Genomic DNA, 21,579 nt, shown 5'->3' with positions numbered 1-21,579 from the left:
TTTCTATGAAACTAAAAAATATAACTCTTTTGGATGTACTTATCAACTCCTGGCCCTTCTCAGACTCAAGTTGTTTTAAATAAATTAATAATAGCAACACAGCAAATAATATTATTTCTAAATGTTTAAATTGTACACATTTAGGTGGTAGAAACCTGTTGAAATTGACTTCTTATCCTTTCACTTACTTCTCTAACATTTTTGGCAACAGGATATTCCCAGTGTTTCCTCATTCCATTAAAATCCCAAGGTATGAAATTAGGTACCTTCAAAGGAGTCTAGGTTTCCTTCACTGGAGAATATTAGCAGAGGGCTAGTGGCTCATAGGAAAGTTGGTGTTTGGTATCTGTCCCTTATGCTGCTAGTGAGGCAATTTTTATCTTTAAAAAAATTTCCTTTCTGATTATGAGTCCACATTGATCTTACAAATTTAACATAGCATCTTGCTTACTCTACTTTTTAATAGTGTGTGGTTTCATTGATTACCAAGGTTTTCTCTGTATTGACATTGGCACACCAGAAGTCAGGCCGAGTTAGCAACAAAGACAACCCAGGGTACAGGAGGTAATATAGAAGCCAGAGACCATGACTGGACTACTGGCATATAAATGCAATTTAATACATTTTCCCTTCACAAACTTCTATCCCTGTACATCACATCCACTGTCATTTTCATCTTGCTTCATTTTATTTTTATGTAGCAGAGAAGAAAAAATAATATTGTTCATTATCTATGTCCTCCACTATAATCTAAGTTATAGGAGATTTTATTCAATTTTGTTTAGTATTATGTTTCTACTGCCTACACATGTTCTTATTATGCAATAGTTCCCTAATAAATAATTGCTAAATAAGTGAATTATTATTTTTTGTTATGGAACTCATAGATAAAGCCATCAAATGAAAATATCTAAAGGAAAAAAAAAAGCTAGGGGTGAAGAATGTAGTTAAGTCATATATTGTTTCAAGACAAAGAAAATAATCCAAAATCATGGCAGAAAAGAAGTCACTAGAGATAGGAGAAATAAACAAAACATCAATAATAGCAACAAGTGTCAGAAGCCAGAGAAGAAAGGAATTCTAAATTGGGAATTTATGGTCAATATCAGCAAATGTTCATAGTAGTCAAGGAAATTAAGGAAAAAAATTTGTCCCATTATGTTTGGTAGTGTGCACTCTTTTTAACCCAGTAAGAGCAGTTTCAATTCAGTACTAAGTGATACACTATACTGGTTTCTGGAGGAGTTAATGGACATTCAGGCCATAGAAAGAATACATGTCAAGTATTTTCTCATAGTATGGTACAAAGGAGAGGAGGTCATTAGTATAGTAATAGGTGGACATGGAGTCTCTGAAAATGTTTCTTGTGTGTGTGTGTGTGTGTGTGTGTGTATGTGATTTTCTTAATAAAAATGGAGTGATTTGAAAATGCTTTATATTCTGGGAGTAAAGAGACAGTAGGGAATTGAAGATAAGAAGAAAAGGAGGTGATGGGTAGCTCAAGATCCTTGAAGGAACAGGCCCCAAAGCACAAGTAAGGGCACCTGGGTGGCTCAGTGGGTTAAGCCACTACCTTCGGCTCAGGTCATGATCTCAGGGTCCTGGGATCGAGTCCCACATTGGGCTCTCTGCTCAGCAGGGAGCCTGCTTCCTCCTCTCTCTCTCTCTGCCTGCCTCTCTGCCTACTTGTGATCTCTCTCTGTCAAATAAATAAATAAAATCTTTAAAAAAAAAAAAAAGCACAAGTAAAAGGTCACCCTAAACAAAAATAAGGGTGGACTTCTCTACTAAGAGCAGAAAGCACAATGTAGCTGGTAGGAAAGTAAGATTATTGGGGAGAATTTATAAGTGGCAGAATTGACTAATTGATTGCACGAAAGTTGAAGGCAAGGTCTCCTGCCAAGAATGCAGGGGTAAACAATAGAGGGATATATCTAGAGAGAGGCCAGAGATGAGTAAATAAGGATTTTGGAGACTAGACACAGGATTGACACAAGGACAGACTATGTTCTTGAAGTAGGACTGGCATGAACTTCTGTGGCATTGTTGGGATGGCATTTGTAATGCCCACATATTTTCAAGGGTGGCTTATTTTCATTGTATACTTTTGGGTGCCAGGGTAAAACCTTAGGAGTTATATCTATGTCACGTTCATATTAGAGTGAATTTATTATTAAGAAGTTGGATATTCTATAAAGGACTTGAATTAAGATAGGAATTAATGGTTTGATGAACCCGAAGAACTAGACACAAGAATTTAAAGAGCTAAAATGATATCAAGAAGTTGTGGAATCAGGATGTTAAGTAGATCACAGAGAACACATATAAATGTTTCAAATTCCAGGGTTAAAGATATGCCAAGATATTGCTATATTTAGTTGTGGAGAGAACTACCTAATCTTTGTGTGCCAAAGTCCTTGGTGAATACAAAAAGTGATGATGAAAGAAGGGCAAGGAAACTGTAGTGCTGTTTGGAAGGTGCCTAAAAGCAACTGCTTTATATGAGAATGGAAAATTAGTGGCTTGGAAGCAACATGCATCCTCCCTGACCAGAAATAAGAATGAGCTGCCCTCTTTATATGGATGCAGACACGGAATTATCATACAAGAAAAGTGAAGTTTCTATTGAAGCATGCAAAGAAAGATAGTCCTGTGGGTTCTAGTGGGGTTTTTTTGTTTGTTTTTTTGTTTGTTTGTTTGTTTGTTTTTACAACAGAGTTAACAACTGAGAGTATGCAATTAAACGGAGTTAGGAGGAAAGACAGTAGTGATCACAGAGATGGTAGAAGCACAGAGTGGTATGGCTAGTAATGTTGGAGGGGATTATAACTGTAGTTCGGGGCAGAAGCCAATTATTAAAGAGATTAGATATCCTAAGATTAACTGGTCCCACATTTATGACTTATAAACTATGGCATATAACATTTCTATGGCAAACAAAATAAAGCATTTCCTCTGCAACCCCTCTCCACCAAAAAAAAAAAAAAAACAAAACAAAACCAAAAAACAACCAACCAAACAAACAAAACCCAACAACAACAAAACAACTAACATTTCGTTGAATTCTTATGAAGTACCTAAGAGAGCTAAGTAAGCACTTTACATGTACACACTATTTCCAACTTCATCTCAAACCAAGGAAGCAGGTGTCATTTTCATATCAGTTTTGCAGGTGTATCACTCACTGAGTTTCTCGAATTGTGTAACTTATCCAAAGTCAGAGCCAGACTGTAACAGAAATGAGATTCAGACTGAGGCCAGTTTTATTCCAAAGTTTTTGAGTTTTTAACTACATTATTGTACTGACAAACTTAGCTGGATAATGTTTCTGTGTTTCTGGCACAATCACTATATAATAGCATTTTTTCAAGGTTTGCAATAGTGTATTAGTAAAAATTGATTGGCTTCTCTGTAGAACTCAACCCAGTCTGGAAAAGGAAGGAACAGGCAGTACCTGATATGCATTACTGAGCTCAACTGATTATGCAACTTCTTTTTACCACTTATATAAGTGTGGAAAAAAGCATGGTGTGGCTAAGCCTGAATTACTGATGATAATGATGATGAAATGAAGGGGAAAAAAGGATGGTGAAGAAAAATGTAGAGGGATAGAATCTTATGCAGTTGAGTCTCTTGTCTTCCCCATCCCAGCTCCCATAGGACATTTGCCTCTGTGCCTTTATACACTCTTCTGCTTTTTGGGAAGATAAAGACCAAAAACTTCTAGAAAATTGTTATGAGATAATAGCAGTATAATGATAAAGTGCTCTGAAGTATTATGTCTAAGCAAGGGCATATGAAACCTTGGGAACAAGTTAAAAGGGCAGAGGTGGGAAGGAGACAAGATGGTGGAGAAGTAGGAGGAGGCACTGTTTCAACCTGTCCCCTAAAGTAAGCTGATTACCTACCTACCTACCAAAGAACTCTGATCACCCTTGAAATCAGCCTGAGATTAGAATTATACACTTCTGGATCTCTATGGGGGCAGAAGATACCAGTCGGCAGAAGCATTCCAACATGCACCTTGCCTGTACCATGGTCGATACATTCAGCTACACATGTGTAGTGTATGTAAAAGTGTATGTGACCACCAAGCGTTCACCCATCTCTCACCAAAATGACTAGGAGGAGGAATGCCCAACAGAAGAAAAATTCAGAGACTGGACCTTCTGCATCAGAGCTATTGGATATGGACATAGACAGTATGTCAGAAAGGGAATTCAGGCTAAAAATTATCCAGGCAATAGCTAGGTTGGAGAAAGCCTTTGATAACAAAATGGGATTGATTAGGGCAGAAGTGGAAGTCACCAGGGATGATGTTCACAATGTTCTGAATGAGTTCCAATCTAATCTAAATTCTCTAAAAGCTAGGGTAACTGAGGCAGAAGATAGAATTAGTGATCTGGAGGACAAACAGATAGAGAAAAAGGATCAGGAAGAAACCTGGCAAGAACAGCTTAGAAGCCACAGAAACAGAATTAGGGAAATAAATGACACCATGAAATATTCTGATGTCAGAATTATTGAATCCCTGAGGGAGAGGAGAAAGAAAGAAGACTAGAAAATATAGTCGATCAAATTCTCCATGAAAATTTTAATTTTTCCCAATCTCATGAATGGAACCAGCATTTGTGTACTAGAGGCAGAAAGGTCTTCCCCCAAGATCATAGAATCTAGAAAGACCTCGAGATGCCTGATAGTGAAAATGATGAATCATAATTGTAGACAGGAGCTCTTGAAAGCAGCTAGGGTGAAGAAATTCCTTACGTATAGAGGAAAGCCCATCAGAATAACGTCAGACCTGTCCACAGACACCTGGCAAGCCAGAAAGGGCTGACAAGATATATTCAGGGCACTAAATGAGAAGAACATGCAGCCAAGAATACTTTATCCAACAAGACTGACATTCGAAATGGATGGAGAGATAAAGAACTTCCAAGACCAGCGAGGTTTAAAAGTGTATGTGACCACCAAGCAGACACTGCAGGAAATATTAAGGGGGGTTCTATAAAAGAGGACAATTGTAAGAATATCATTGAACAGAAATATTTGGAGACAATCTACAGAAACAAAGACTTCACAGGTAACATGATGTCAATAAAAATGTATCTCTCAATAATCACTCTCAACATGAATGGCCTAAATGTGCCCATAAAATGATACAGGGTTGCAGATTGGTTGAAACGACAGGACCCATTCATATGTTGTCTACAACATGACCCATTTCGAACCTAAGGATACATCGAGACTGAAAGTGAAGGGATGGAGAATCATCTTTCATGACAGTGGGCCTCAAAAGAAGGGTAGTGATTCTCATATCAGATAAATTAGATTTTAATCTAAAGACTGTAGTCAGAGATACAGAAGGACACTATATCATTCTTAAAGGGTATATCCACCAAGAAGATCTAACAACTGTATATATTTATGCCCCCAATATGGGAGCAGTCAATTACATAAGAAAACTGTTAACCAAGATAAAGAGTCCTATTGATATGAATACATTAATAGTAGAAGATCTTAACATGCCACTCTCAATAATAGATCATCCAAGCAGAAAATCAATAAAGAAACAAGAGCATTGAATGACACATTGGACCAGATGGACCTCATAGATATATACAGAACATTCCATCCTAAAACAACAGAATATTCATTCTTCTTGAGTGCACATGGAACCTTCTCCAGAATAGACCACATACTGGGTCACAAATCACAGCTCAACCTATCCCAAGAGATTGAGATTATTGCCTCCATATTCTCAGATCATGATGCTTTTAAACTGGAGCTCAACCACAAGGGAAAGTTTGGAAGGAATTCAAACACCTGGAAGCTAAAGACCACCTTGTTTAAGAATGCTGGGATCAACTAGGAAATCAAAGAAGAACTTAAACAATTCATGGAAACCAATGAGAATGAAAACACTTTGGCCAAAAACTTATGGGATACAGCAAAGGCTGTCCTAAGGGGGAAATACATAGTCATCCAAGCCTCCCTCAAAAAAATTGAAAAATCCAGAACACACCAGCTGTCTCTACACCTTAAAGAACTGGAGAACCAACAACAAATTAAGCCAACTCCGCACACAAGAAGGGAAATAATCAAGATTAGAGCAGAGATCAATGAGATAGAAACTAGAGATACAGTAGAATGCATCAATGAAACTAGAAGCTGTTTTTTTAAAAGAATCAATAAGATTGATGAATCATTGGCCAAACTAATCCAAAAGAAAAGAGAGAAGGCCCAAATTAACAAAATTATGAATGAAAAGGGAGAGATCAAAACTAACACCAAGGAAATAGAAACAATCATTAGAAATTATTATCAACAGTTATATGCCAATAAATTAAGCAACCTAGATGAAATGGATACATTCCTGGAAAACCATAAGCTTCTAAAATTGAAGCAGGAAGATATTGACAACCTGAATAGATTGATATCTAGTAACAAGGTTGAAGCAGTGATCAAAAGCCTCCCAAAAAGCAAGAGCCCAGGACCTGACAGATTCCCTGAGGAATTCTACCAAACTTTCAAAGAAGAAATAACACTATTTTCCTGAAGCTGTTTTAAAAAATTGAAGCAGGAGGAAAACTTCCAGACTCTTTTTATGAAGCCAGCATTACCCTGATCCCCAAACCAGGCAAAGACCCCACCAAAAAGGAGAATTTCAGACCAATATCTCTGATGAATATGGATGCTAAGATTCTCAACAAAATCCTAGCAAATAGGATCCAATAGCACATTAAAAAGATTATCCACCGTGACCAGGTGGGATTCAACCCTGGGTTTCAAGGATGGTTCAACATTCACAAATAAATCAATGTGATAGAACAAATCAATAAGAGAAGAGAGAAGAACCACATGGTCTTCTCAATTGATGCAGAAAAAGCATTTGACAAAATCCAACATCTGTTCCTGATTAAAACGCTTCAAAGTATAGGGATAGAGGGAACATTCCTCAACTTCATAAAATCTATCTATGAAAAACCCACAGCAAATATCATCCTCAATGGTAAAAAAGCTCACAGCCTTCCTGTTGAGATCAGGAACACAACAAGGATGCCCACTCTCACCACTCTTGTTCAACATAGTATTAGAAGTCCTAGCAACACTAATCAGACAACAAAGAGAAATAAAAGGTATCCAGATTGGCAATGAAGAAGTCAAACTCTCTCTCTTCGCAGATGACATTATTCTTTATAAGGAAAACCCAAATGACTCCACCCCACAAACTACTAGAACTCATACAACAATTCAGTAATGTGGCAGGATACAAAGTCAATGTACAGAAATCAGTCGCTTTCTTGTACACTAATAACGAAAACCAGGAAGGGAAATTAGAGAATCAATTCCATTTATTATAGCACCAAGAACCATAAGATACCTGGGAATAAACCTAACCAAAGAAGTAAAGGATCAGTACTTGAGGAACTACAGAATATTCATGAAAGAAATCAAAGAAGGCACAAAAAGATGGAAGACCATTCCATGCTCATGGATCAGAAGAATAAATATTGTTAAAATGTCTATACTGCCTAGAACAATCTATACTTTTAATGCCATTCTGATAAAAATTCCACTGGCATTTTTCAAAGAGCTGGAGCAAACAATCCTAAAATTTGTATGGAATCAGAGGAGACCCCAAATTGTTAAGGAAATGTTGAAAAAGAAAAACAAAACTGGGGGCATCACGTTGCCTGATTTCCAAGCTTTACTACAAAGCTGTGATCACCAGGACAGCATGGTACTGGCATAAAAACAGACACATAGACCAGTGGAACAGTAGAGAGCCCAGATATGGACCCTCAACTTTATGGTCAAATAAACATTGACAAAGCAGGAAAAAATGTACAGTGGAAAAAAGATGGTCTCTTCAATAAATGGTGCTGGGAAAATTGGACAGCTATATATAGAAGAATGAAACCCACCCATTCTCTTACACCATATACAAAGATAAACTCAAAATGGATAAAGGACCTCAACATGAGTCAGGAATCCATCAGAATCCTAGAGGAGAACATAGGCAGTAACCTCTTCTATATCAGCCACAACAACTTCTTTCAAGATATGTCTACAAAGGAAAGGAAACAAAAGTGAAAATGAAATTTGTGGATTTCATCAAGATCAAAAGCTTCTGCACAGCAAAGGAAACAGTCAACAAACAAAGATGCAACCCACGGAATGGGAGAAGATATTTGCAAATGACAATAGAGAAAAGGCTGATATCCAGGATCTATAAAGAACTTCTCAAACTCAACACACATAAATCAGATAATCATGTCAAAAAATGGGCAGAAGACATGAACAGACACTTCTCCAATGAAGACATACAAATGGCTAACAGATACATGAAAAAATGTTCATCGTCACTAGCCATCAGGGAGATTCAAATTAAAACCATATGGAGATACCACCTTACACCAGTTAGAATGGCCAAAATTAACAAGACAGTAAACAATGTGTGTTGGAGAGGATGTGGAGAAAGGGGAACCCTATTACACTGTTCATGGGAATGCAAGTTGGTGTAGCCAGTTTGGAAAACAGTGTGATGATTCCTTAAGAAATTAAAAATAGAGCTACTTTTTGACCCTGCAATTTCACTACTGGGTATTTACCTTAAAGATACAGATTAGTGAAAAGAAGGGCCATCTGTACCCCAATGTTCATAGCAGCAGTGGCCACCGTCACCAAACTGTGGAAAGAACCAAGATGCCCTTCAATGGGATGAATGGAAAGGAAGATGTGGTCCATACACACTATGGAGTATTATGCCTCCATCAGAAAGGATGAATACCCAGCTTTTGTATCAACATGGATGGGACTGGAAGAGATTATGTTGAGTGAAATAAGTCAAGCATAGATCCTATTATTATAGGGTTTCACTTATTTGTGGAGCATAAGAAATAGCATGGAGGACATGGGGAGGTGGAAAGGAGAAATGAGTTGAGGGAAATTGGAAGGGGAGATGAACCATGAGAGATAATGGACACTAAAAAACAATCTGAGGATTTAGAAGGGGTGGGGAGTGGGAAGTTGGGTGAGCCTGGTGGTGGGCACATATTGCATGGAGCACTGGGTGTGGTACAGAAAAAATGAATTCTGGTACACTGAAAAGAAATTTTTAAAAAATTTTCTTAAAAAAAGGCAGAGGTGGGATGGAAGACTCTGGAGATCAAGGAAATGAGGGACTGGAACAGGATGGAGAGAGAATTTCAACAATAGCAGAAACTTGGGATTATCTCTGAGGTAAGAATTATTATTCTTATTTTACATATATGAAGACTAAATATTCCAGATGAATAGTGGCTTAAATCTAGGTTACTTATCTAATTAGAAATAGAGCCATGATTCACATTCAGAAGTCATCTACCTACAATATCAAGACATGTGCAAGGACATTCAGCTTTTGTAAAATTAACACTGAGTTAGATCTGATTTCACAAGGGAAGTACTATTGTTCAGATAAATATCATATCATAGTAAACCTCATACTGGCATGAAAAAGATGGCAAAAAAAAAAAAAGGGCCGAGTCAGAATAAAAGTAGCTGCTATATATGTAATTTTCTGACATTGGTAGAATTCAACTCTGTATATCTTTTAGCTTATTTTTTTTGTCTTCTCTCTGAATCTAAAATTTTTGGAAAAAATATATATTTTGAAATGTTCACTTTATAAATGTATCAACACATTCAAATATAGAATAGCTCTAGTACTGACCTCCAGGGTTGTAATTTATGTACATTTAAAATAAATACTTTCAGTAGTATTTGTTAACCATTACTTCCAGTTTTTCTTATTCCATTTTTTATCTCACTACTCTTTATATCTGATTTTCAAAATAGAGTTATTCCCTTCAAGCAGCTTGACTTTGAAAATCAACTTGTGCTTTGGCAGACAAGAGTATGATGTGCATCTTTTCTTTCTTTTTCTCTCTCCTCAATCAGTTTATAAAAGGACAATGTTTAATTATCCATTATCAAGAGTTTTTTTTCAATTTATTTATTTTTAGAAAAACAGTATTCATTATTTTTTCACCACACCCAGTATCAAGAGTTTTAATAGTACTTACAGTTTTTATAATACCTACAGTCAGTGGTGATTCGTAAATATGCTATAGGACCAAATTTTATTAGAAAGAATTTCAACCATTGTCATCAGATCTCTAGTTTCATCCCTAGGTTGAAACCTCTGGAAACTTAGATGTATATTACATTTTACTGAATAATACACTGCAATCTTAGTCTTACTTTTGGGGAACATGATACAATCCTTCACTAAAGTTGCCTTTTTCCATAAACAGGTAGAAAGGTATTTTCAGCGTGTATTAATTGAAATACACGCTGAAAATACAATTTAATACAATTAAATACATTAATTGAAAAAATGAAGTTTTTCTTTCATAATATAATTTATTTTTTACCCTCTCTCATTCTGTTGGGTTCTCTTTTAGCTTTTACACAAAACTTCACATTTTTTTGAAATTGAAATGAATATAAATAGGGCAGTAAAGTAAATATGGACTAATTATTGCTCATTTATAATTTATATTTAGTATGAGGAATGTTCAAAAAATTTGAAGGCAAACTGTCAATTAGCACATTCCAGAATATGTTCCCAAATTTCCACAAGACATAATGCAGTTGAAGTCTGAGCATGATCAACAGGTTAAGTGATGTCTCAAAAAATTCACAGGAGAAAAGAACTAGACACAAAGGAGTACAATCACTTTAAAAATGTATGCCAAATTCAGTCACTCATAAAGCATGAACCAGAATTAATAGAACAGACCAATAAAACACTTCCAATAAGAATCTTACACATTTCCACTGGCTTAATGAATCATAAGGAACTTTTTAAATTACTTTAAACTGAATAATGTATAATGATTTGAAGGCAAGTAGTAAAGTTATTAGTTGTGAGCAATATAATCAACTACATGAGTCATTCTCATTTCGGGAGAGGGTTGCCAGATAAACTATAAGATATTTAGTTAAATTTGAATTTTAGATAAACAATGAATTACTTTTAGTATGTCCCAAGTTTTGCACAGGACATACTTATTCTAAAACATTATCTGTTGTTTATTTGAAGTACAAATGGACTGTATTTTTATTTGCGAAATCTGGTAACCCTTTCTAGAGTTTGATTCCTCATTACCACTAAATATTAGGGACCCAGTATCTTTTAACAACTTACCAGGTGCTTTTTCTTACAAGTAAATTATAAAAACTAGAACTATTTATTTATATTAAACTAAAAATGGAAGTTACAATAGAAAAGTTGTATATAATTCATAGAATCCCAGAAACTATAGTGTATCTTATTAGGTAAATATTACCTTGAAAAAAATAGACAAAACCTCTAATTGTTACCAAATTCTATTAAAGGGCACAGATGAAAATACATCCTACTCCTGGATAAAATGATCTGACAGTTTCAAAATGTCAATTTTTCAGAAGTATTAATTAACTTTATTGGAATTTCAATAAAATTCTGTGTGTGGATTATTTAAAGTTAATTCTAAATTTATTCTAAATGTTTTCAAAGACAAATGTGGAAGAATGAAGTCCTCAAAGAGTTAAGTCAGTTTTGAGAGACAAAAGTGCTAAGTGGAGGGTATGAGGAAGAACTAGCCCTGTCAGGTAGTTAAATAAATATAGGGCCATCATGGTATAAACGTCATGCTAATGTTACAAGAAAAGACAAGACCAGACCAATAAAATGAAGTAAACAGTTCAAAAATGGACACTGGTATATTTGGGAAATTTGTATATCATAAAGGTCATACCATTAATTAATAAAGTATGAATTGTGTAATAAATAGGTTTTGAAACCTTATTCACATAAGGAGGAAAAAAAAAAACTGTATACACGTGATTTCTACTGGATTAAAGACCAAATAATAACAGAGTTAACTAGAAAGGTAATAAAATGAAAAGTAGGAGAAAAATATGATCTCAGTGAGATGATAGATTGATTAGAAATTTCAACTAGCATCAACTATAAGGTAAAAATTGATATGAAATTCTAAACATTGACAGATTAACAAAGAAAAGGCACATTGTGCAGAGTTTGTTATGTTTAAAATTCACATGAGACTAGTATATACAATAAGAAAATCCTACAAATCAATGAGGAAAAAGTAAAAAAAAATAAATAGTAAAAAACTGGACAAAGGACTTTAATAGATGACTCAAAAATGGAGAAATGCAAATGAAGAATCAGTAAATTAAAAAGTATGCTCTGTTTATTAAAATAATCATAAAAAACCCAATTAAAATAGCAAAAAAAAAAAGACCCCTATAACATGAATTCACAGATGAAAAAGAGAGCATTTAAGTGACATATCAAATTATGTCACTGATACATTATTTGCTACTCTTTAATCGGAATCAAACTACTACCAGAAAGACAGAGGCCCAAAACTGTTTTCTAACCTTTTAAGATCCTTTAATCATTTTCCCTACTGGAAGAATACTTAGACACTTCCTTTGTCATTGTCATACATATGATAAAATCCTTATCAAAGTCTTTCTTAGAGTTTTCTTTGGTTACTATCTTCTATATTTTGAAAATTTTATATGAAATTTCAGATGAAAATTGTTTTCCAGAGACCTCTTTTGATATCACAAATATTTAGTTCCTTAACTGTTTCTTTCTTAAATCTTTATTTTTAAAATTTTATTTATTTACTTGAAAGAGAGAGGGAGAGAGATCACAAGTAGGCAGAGAGGCAAGCAGAGAGGTCGGCTGAGGGGATGGGAGGAGCAGGCCCCCCGCTCAGCAGAGAGCCCAAGGGGCTCAATCCCAGGACCCTGAGATCATGACGCGAGGCCTGAAGGCAGAGGCTTAACCCACTGAGCCACCCGGGTGTCCCAACTGTTTCTTTCTTCAGTTTGTATATTTTATTTGACTTTGCATTTAATTTTGTTGATCTACTTATGGTTTCCTATTTCAGTCATAAAACATTACTATGAGAAAAGTACTTTCTTGCCTTCTCTTGTTGGATTAGACTTCTCTATAACTCTGAGGTCTTTCCCAATCCACTTTCTTGTTTCTTCCAATCTCCTCACCTATTTTCATTTTGTTCCCAGCCTTCATTCTTTATCTTGCCATTCTTTCCCGTGTTAAGAATGGGCAATTTTGAGCTCTGGGTATGTATGTGTTGAAGTTAGCAGTAGTATTTTTCACTGGTTACGGAACAATCACAGTAGGGAGATGTGAGCAGAACTGCAAAGAGTGTGTAAGACAAATGATGTAATTCTTCACCTATTTTTTTCTCTGCTAATGAGTTGCATTAAATGTCAAATACATGTTTTATCTCCAATTTCTCATTTTGGAAACAACTTAGCATTTACATTACATAAAATTGTAGTCTAACTAAAAGAAAATAAAATGTTTACTAGAAGTTTCAATACCATTCTGGGATGTCTTCTCAATCTAGAATAAAATTAAAACATAATGATGACTGCAGGGAAACACCAATATTCATGCAAAATTATTCAACACATATTTCTACCCAGGGTTTTGACTTCTATCCTGATAAATCAATTTTCTTGGGATTTCTTTTGTTCTTAGTAAATAGCACAATATTCCTCTAAGGCAGAAGGTTATTACAAGTATTTATAATTAAGGAAATTGAGACATTGTTAATCAAAGACAATCAGTCAAGCACAATTGATCATGTTAAACTAGACCCAAGAACAGAGAGAAATAAATAGTAATGCCAGCATCTAAGTTCATAAAGGAGAATAGAAATGCCTAAGAAAGTAACATTCATTACTTACCTCCCTAAACACTAATGATACCTCTTCTTTATACTGGTTTTATTCTTATAATAGTAAAAAGCATTATATTCTATACCTATTATAAGTATGTCAATGTATAAAATAATACAATAATGGATAGGTCTCGTTCTCTCCTTATTTATGTTCAGTTTGTTGAAATGTTTGGGTTTTCAAAGGTAAAGGAAGAGATCTTGGGTTATTTTCACTTACATCTTCTACCTTTATATTCATTAACTGCTATCCCAATCCCAGTAATACTCTTTTTCTGCTTTTGCATTTCACTTGAATAATACATTATTTGCCATTCAATAAACAAAGCACGAAAAATTATGTAAGTCTTTGTTCCTGATTGCTTTGCTCCAGTGATTTCCTATGTCTTCCTTACTATTTCTAAGCAACTATATTATGTTTAGCACCATTCATCATATTATCTGTGCAAAGGTAGGTAAAACTTCCAAAATTAGTATCTGTGACATACAATCCAAAATAAAATGATCTAATCTTTCACAAGTAAGTAGAAATATGAAATGTTTCTGGGTAGAAGGGACAATGAGACCAGTAGGGCATTTAACCTACATTATCCCCATAGTGCTTCAAAAAATAAGTACACCATTAAGTGCTTTTTGATTCTATTATGTCATAGTTGTCTTACATCTCAAATCATTAATTAAAACAGTTTATAAGCATGGAATGGCTGATTTAAAATAAGTAATTTAAATTTGTTAAGCACTTCTAAAATATATCAAGGAGAAGTTAGATTGAGCATATAGTAGAAAAGATAGTATTATTAGCATTCTAATAATAAGGATGATTATATAATTTTGTTTAAAAATGTACAATATGTAATCAAAGTACTTGCCAAAGAAAAGATTTTATGATTTTATTTACTTGAAAGAGAGAGAACATGAGCGTGAACACTGGCAGGGGGAGCAGTAGGCAGAGGGAGAGGGAGGAGCAGGCTCCCCCAGAGCAGGGATCCTGATGTGGGGTTGATCCCAGGATGCTGGGATCATGACCTGAGGCAGATGCTTAACTGACTGAGCCACCCAGGGGCCCCAAGAGAAAGTAATTTTTATTGCTAAAATATCTTTTCTGTATTTTTTAAAAAGGAATCATGAAACATGTTTTAAATTTAAAATAGAATATATTGATTTTCCACATTGACATCATTTTTTTAATTTCAAAAACTATGAAAGTATATAGAAACAAATAATTAATGTCAAGTAATGACATGAAGAAGTCTGCTTTGTTATTTACGGAAATCAAATAATATCAGAATATCAAAAAAAGATGCCTTTGAATTGTTCAAATTCACTATTCATTGTGATCACATTCAATCATAAAATCATTATTTTACAGAAATAAACATCATTTTATAAGCTTGGGTTTTAGTGGAGTGAAACAAAAAATAACAAAATATATAAGTAAAATAAATAATATGTTAGATGGTGATACATGTTATGAAAAAAAATAAAACAAAGAAAGGACCATGTTACTAGTTTAATTAGGGGGGGCAGAGAAAGGCTTCACTAAATCAAATGGCATTTGAATACAGACCATGGAGCAAGCCATGTAGATGTGTAGGGAAGGAGAATTCCAGGTAGAGGAAGAGTGGGTCCAAAGCATACCTGGTATGAGACTAGCAGAGCAGGAAAGTGAATTTGGCTGAAATGTCCATCGGTAGGTTATTAAATCAGGATCCAGTGTAGGTGATTAAATTGGTGGTGGGGCTAGTGGGATTGAGAATCTCGTGTTTACTTACACACTTCTCAAAAAGTTTTGACATTTAACTCTGAGTGAAACAGAGGCCCACTAAAGGGTCCTGTGTTGTGTGACTTACATTTTAATAGAATAATTTTACATCTGTGTGGAAGAAACAGATTGAAATGTGACCAGAAAAGAGACAGGGTGAATAGGGGCAAGGAAATTACAATAATACATTGGAAACATATTGGTGGTTTGGGCCAGAGAAAAAGTAGTGGAAGCCATGGAAAATGGTAGGATTCTGGAAAATTTTAAAAGAAATTACTAATAGGTTTTCTGGAAATTGGAAATGAGGTGGGTTTTGGGGGGGGCATGAAGGGGTCACCCAAACTTTTGGCTTGAACAGAAAGGATGATTTTGTCACTAATCCGAAGGCAGGGTTATGGGAAGAGGGAATTTGGGTGGTGATGATGGGAAGGGGTGGGTAATCAATGAAAGTTCAGTTTTAAGAATTTTAAGTTTAAAATGCTTGTAGGAATGAAAGAAGAAACACTAAGTGGATGAACATGAATCTAGAGTTGAGGAGAAAATTTTAGAGGGGAGATATAAACACAGTCATCATTATTACAAAATGTTACTTAAATAATAAAATTGGGATTTAATGAAGATAGAAAAGACATGAAATTAAAGGTCTAATTGCTGGGGCACACAATATAGAAGATGAAGCAGAACCATTAAAAGAGAGTGAAAAGGAGTAGCCAGGTAGGGGGAAAAAAATAAAAACAGGAAAATATGAATTTGGAAGATAAGCAAAGATAATGTTTCAAAGATAAAGGAGTGTCAAATGTAGCTAATAAATCAAAGATGAAGGGATGAGAAATGACAGTTGGATTTCGCAGAGTGGAAATAATTAATTACTCTTTCAAGGAGTGGTGGAGCAAAAATCTTATCCAAATGAGTTCAAGAAGATATATTGGAAATAGCAAACAGAGGAGATTGAGAAGGTTGGCTAAAAAAGGAAGAGTTATGAGACTGAAAATACAGGGAGAAGTGAGATTGAAGTAAAAATGACTCAAATTACTGTAAATTTCTACATTTCATCCAGATGAATCCATTCTTTTAAAAAAATACTATTATATTTAAATTCAATTAATTAACATATCATTAGTTTCAGAGGTAGAGTTCAGTAATTTATCCCTTGCATATCACACCCTGTGCTCATTACATCAGGTGCCCTCCTTAATGCCCACCCACCAATTACCCCATCCCCCACTCATCTCCCTCCAGCATCTCTCAGTCTGTTTCCTACAGTTATGAGTTTCTTATGGTTTGTCTCCCTCTCTTATTTCATCTTATTTTATTTCTCCCTCCCTTCCTCTATGATTCTCTGTTTTGTTTCTTGATGTAAATCCATTCTTAAACCTTAGAATACCTGTGTATCTGAATTTAATTAGCCTTTGCAAACCACTATTTGATTGATTTGCATTTTTATTAACAAGGGCCTCAACTTATAATAACTGAGACATTTTTAAGTCTATAAGTCTATTTTTTCAATATTTTTCCTTGAATGTACAATTTCACGGTAGATGAGTAACTCAAACCAAACTCACTATGAAATGGAAGCACAGATTTGGTAGCACCGACTCAATTTCTCTCAGGTACTTAAAGGAAGAAACTGTATCAAGACATATACCTATCCATAACAATACTTTCCTAGATTGCCTAAAGAAATGTGCATTCCTTTGGAATCTCCTTTGATGATGGCAAACCATCATCAAAGTTTAATACTTAATATAAATACAGCGAAGTAAAAACTACATAAAAGGTAGAGATCGTAAGTTGGCTTTTCTTACATTAAGGGGCTGTTTTTGGCTAAGGAAGTTTCATAATGTATCAAATATTACACTTCCATAGAGCTTTGTTCAGGCACATAAAAAGAATACAGACAAACCAAAATTACATTCATTTTCACTTCATAAGCATCCCTTGGTTTTCCCTCTAATGGGTTATGGGTTATGGTGAATCAAAATAAAATTTAAACAAAACCACACATCTTTATGGATTTACATTTTATTATCCAAAAGAGGAAGTGAGAACAAGTAGTCTCAGCAAGAGCAATTCTAGAAAAGCCAAACGGAAAAATGAAAGGTTTCAGAAAAAGCATGTTTCTTTGATGACAGAGAAAGTCACATTCATGTCTATATTTAATTTTGTTTCCAGTTTCAATATTGGCTTCAATGAACTTCAGATAAAATATTATTATTTAAAGTTGTTTACACACTCATCCCCTCATGCACTATATTTTTAACACTTTTAATGAGTGAGAAAAGAGTTTCTTCCTGTTTCACTTTGACAGCTTAAATAAACTAAGTAATTCATGATCTTTGGGAAAACATCATGATGGTGAATTTAAATAATGTATTTGCATTTGAACACACATCTAAATGTGATGCTATACTTTCCCCAAAACATTTGGAGTAGTTGACATACTGTTAACAATATCACTGATTATGAATGAATCTAGATATTATTAAGAATAATGTGAGGGGCACCTGGGAGGCTCAGTGGGTTAAAGCAGCTGCCTTCGGCTCAGGTCATGACTCCCAAAGTTCTGGGATCGAGCCCCATATCGGGTTCTTTGCTTGGCAGGGAGCCTGCTTCCTTCTGTCTCTCTGCCTACTTGTGATTTCTGTCTGTCAAATAAATAAATAAAATCTAAAAAAAAAAAAAAAAAAAAAGAGTAATGTGAATCCATTATTGAAGATATATACAATTATTAGATTTGATGAATTTGATTATTACTTTACATTTCAATTTAACTCAATTTGACTTAGCAAAAATTCTATTAATCAGTTTAATATATAAAAGTGCAATTTTGTTGGAAAGACAAGAAAAAAGAGGTACCCTCAGTGTTCCCAACACCTACTGAGTGACATCTTATTAACAACAAAGATACGTGGTAAAATCAGAGTATGAACATTTTAGTAAGGCAAAAAGATTATGAAAGGTTTCAGAAAAGAGATGATATTTGAGCTGCATCTTAACACTTTAAAATGAAAGAACTGGTTCCCTATGCAACATCTCACCCATATTTCCTCCTCAAACTATGCTAATTAGGTTTTCTTCTTAACCCTTTCATTGAAAGTGCTGTTGGTTAAGGTCACAGACATGAATTGTTAAGAATTTTAATCATGACTCATGAATTTTCAACAGTATACAAAACAAGGTGACCACTTCTTTCATCTTGAAAGTCCCTTCTTTTTTCATTAATATTTTATTTATAGTTTTTGATTCTCTGTCCCTGGAGAGGATTGGGCATCAATATCATTTCTATATATTCTTTCCCTGATTTAGGTAATAAATTTACACCAGACTTATACTATGTGTTGGGGAATGTTCTTTTCTTTCTTTCTTGTTTTTTTTTCATTCCTTTTTATTTTGAGGAGTTTGTATAATATTAGAATTTTCAGATATATTTGTTTAAATATTTCTAAAACTAGACTGTTGAATACATTTACTTCACAATTTTTTTTTTTTAAATACAGAACAAATTTCTTTAAAGTCTATAGGGATATTTATGTTTTATAGTTCTCCATGAAAAGTTAATATATGTTTTGTAGGAATTAGTCCATATGTCTAATCTCAAAGTTATTAACATAACAATCATTTTTATTCAACTCTCAGGGCCTTTCTACTAACTTTTCCATCTGTCATGATGCTTTGCTAGATCTTAGAATTTAGGCTGCAACTCAAAGGTAATGTCAAAGAAGTATTCCCTTACCCCATTACATAATTTTCTTACAGATGTCATTTCTTTCAGTATCATTAACTGAATCATTTCCTGAAATTCTCTGATTTTTACTTTTTACTCTTATTAGGATTTAAGCTTCATGAGACAAGGGACTTGGTCTGCCTTTTTAGTCACTCTATTCTGAATTTCTAGAAAAGTATCTAGGGTATAATACTGCATCATATTTTTTTAAATACATGAGTGGTACTTGTTATTGTTGGGAGACAATTTCCTATAGTTTCCTCACATTTCTGCATATCCTGCAGTGAGACATTGGGTACCATTTTGTTCTGGATTACCTTTTCAAGGTTGTTTATATAGTGAACAACCTTTGAAGATAGGTATAGTGTCTCCCTTTAAGCAAAGGAGAGACATGCTTGTTTAATTTAATAAAGCTAAATAAATAAATAAATAATAAATATAGATAAAATATAATAATTTTTCTCTTTAAATATAGGGTAGGTAAGTTCATGCTCATCATTCCAATCCTGAAACACAATCCAGTAAGTGGGCCCATGTGGGCCCATCTGCTTTATCCTTAGGATCATGGGGCAAAAAATATTAACACCCATATGCTGATGCAAATACTGCCTTTAGAATGTATGTAATATAGTTATTTTTCTCTGACCTGGGAGTCTCATATGTTCTCCCAGCATTCATGAAACCTTATAAGCTAACTTGTTGCCTTGCTATAGGGTAAGATCTCAACTTCACATTTCTTGAAAATTATAAAAGAATTGGCTATAAAGATATGATTTGAGGTAAAGTATGCTTGGATATAATATGTTGAGGATTTAAGCCTCTTGCCCAAAATTACAGTGACTAATTTTGGGCAAGAGAGATTTGGGCAATTGAGATTTGGGGGTTGGGTCACATGTATTCTAATATAATTTAATACTAGAATGAACCCCTATGACTATAAAATATGCATTTTTAATCTTCCCTTTGTATGTATCCCTTTAATATCTTTAGATATTTCATGATTCTGTTTATATTTATATGATAATTGTTAATGACCAAGATGCATGCTATGTTCTCAGTTAAAGCCATTTAGTATTTTATCATTCTGGAAAAAAAATCTTACCAATTTCCTACAATAAAATGGGGCTAAAACAGAATCATTTTTAAGTAATTGCCAATAGCTCATTTCTATTTCAGTTGTATCAAAGTATCTATTTATATATTTTTACAAGTTCCATGCATATGAAATCTTATTTGCTAATAAGCCAGAGTAAAATACTTAAAGTAATTCCAACATTATATTTTGAAATGTTTTATGGAGTTGCTACTTCAACTCCAGTTGTACATTTTTTAAGTCAAGAAAATAATTCAGCCAAAGTCTATTAAAGCACAGTTATCTTATTTGTTACACTAGCTTTGCAGCTACCAAAATTTCCTTGAATTATAGCCTCAGAATTTAACCAAGGTCCCCCATCCTCACTATCCATGGCTGAAATCATCCTTAATAATTTTCTCTGACTTGATACATAAACAGCAATATATTGACTTTATATTCCATCTGGATATGGCTAATAAATTTGGGTTACTCAGCTTTAAAATTGTTTTGGGAACATAAAACTCATTTAACTCATCAATTATGTGGTTGTAGTCACTGTCATTTGGCTTTTTAGAGTATAAATAACTTGCTACAGTTAAGCTACTGAGATGTTGTTTTATAAATTTTATCAGCCGAAGGATTATTGCAGATACATGCAATTGTAAAGAAAGACAATCAGTATTCATACATTTCACAAATTATTCAAACTGTAATTTAAATATCCTTATAAAAAAGATTCCATAAAATGTACAAATATTTACTGTGGCATAAATTACTACATGTGATATGCTGTAGTGACTTTCCTTCTAAACGACTGATATTTTTAAAACAAGTATCAATTATTAATGTTAAAGGGCAAAGAAGTTGCATAATATAATGTTATTTTGAAAGAAATATGTGTGCTTAATTAAAAAATAAATTTGTAACTATTTTGTTATTCATATATACATAGAAATAATAAAATACTATTTAACTTGTTACTGAAATCTTATTAGCTTCCAATAAATAGTCCTAAAAAAAGGCAACAATTAGGTAATCTTTTTAATAAAAAGGTAATATGTTAGTGTTTTTACACTGTAAAATACTCATTAAGTACTTATGTACTTAATTTCTCTAACTGAAATTTTAACAGTATTCTCAATATTATTTTAACCAAAAATTGGTATAAACAAGCAAAAAATTTTCTTTGTTCTATTCATTTCAATGAAAGCAAAATACTTGCAAAATTGTTTTCTTTTTG

This window comes from Neovison vison, chromosome 11, assembly GCF_020171115.1.
Source record: "Neovison vison isolate M4711 chromosome 11, ASM_NN_V1, whole genome shotgun sequence".
Taxonomy (NCBI): domain Eukaryota; kingdom Metazoa; phylum Chordata; class Mammalia; order Carnivora; family Mustelidae; genus Neogale; species Neogale vison.
This window is presented reverse-complemented; position numbering follows the sequence as displayed.